This window comes from Heteronotia binoei, chromosome 2, assembly GCF_032191835.1.
Source record: "Heteronotia binoei isolate CCM8104 ecotype False Entrance Well chromosome 2, APGP_CSIRO_Hbin_v1, whole genome shotgun sequence".
Taxonomy (NCBI): Eukaryota; Metazoa; Chordata; class Lepidosauria; order Squamata; family Gekkonidae; genus Heteronotia; species Heteronotia binoei.
The window spans coordinates 184,889,908-184,891,010 of NC_083224.1; the positions used below are offsets into that span (position 1 = coordinate 184,889,908).

The following is a 1,103-nucleotide window of genomic DNA, read 5'->3' on the forward strand; positions in this document are numbered from 1 at the left end:
ATTCGGTAAACTAGAGAAATGGGCAACTCAAGCCATTTCTTAGATCAACTCATGAAAACTGAAGGATCAAAGGCAACATCTCTTTGGCCAGGAGGCTCTTCTCAGTAAATTTCCAGTGCAATGATCCAAGGGCAGAACCGAGAAAGTCCGATTAAGATACCTAACCTCAAACCTGCCACTTGCCAACCTGGTTATTGGTCAAAGCTTCGACATGACCACCAGCCCAACACAATAAAACAGAGCAAGCGTTGGAGGGAAGGGTCACTGCTTGGGATTTTGTTAAGAAAACCCTCTGCTTGTGTTTTAGACCTTAGCTATTGTAAAGATGCCAGGTGCAAGAGGGTCTTGTGAAGATGTTAAGTGATAGTTACCCAAAACACACCATGCATCTATCAAAGGTTGCGGCTCCAAGCCAGCAAAGCAACTGGAACCTCCATGAACACAGGTTGAGGGTGGCAGAAGGTTGTTTGAGCGCCTTCCAGTTTGGTGGTATAGCTATTTAAGAGGCAACCTGGGTAAGCCCCGGAGAGCTAGGAATGGCTTGAGCTAAGCTGATGCAGTTGGCTGCCAATGTGGCTGGGGAGATCTGTGGGTCACTAAAAGCTATTGGAGGCTGGTAGAGCTCAAAACGTCCTGTTTAGCAACCCAACAGACATCTTTAAAGGTGGCTCAAGAAAGGGAAGGAAGTGGAATGATCCCAGGAAAATGACCACCCACAGAAATGGGGTGGGAGAGGCTCGGACACCAGACTGCACAGATCAGCTTCCAGCGTGAGATGTCAGATCTTAACATCTTTCTTCAGGGCTGAAAAAGGTTTTCCTCAAGCAAAATGGTGTTGCAGTTTGCATACTATGGACTTCGCTACCTACCTTGCTGAGACCTTGTGCAAACGGCAAAGTCAGACTAAGCCTGTTAAGCGGAGACCAGCTGCACTAGCCAGCCACAAATCCTCACCAGTGCTGTGTCAGATTTCACACACAGGTTAAGTTGTATTATTTGAACACCGATTCATTCTATGTTGAAGAGGTTTTGTATACTGGTATGTCAGATGCTGTGCAGTATTGAGTAGAGGGGAAAAATTAAAATAACAAACCAAAACAAAA

At 45.9% G+C, this 1,103-nt stretch overlaps 1 protein-coding gene across 1 annotated transcript in view; it reads left to right on the forward strand.

Annotated features, from left to right (window-relative positions):
- Positions 1-1,103, forward strand: part of REEP6 (receptor accessory protein 6) — a 518,143-nt gene that overhangs the window by 94,505 nt on the left and 422,535 nt on the right. The window lies entirely within an intron of this gene.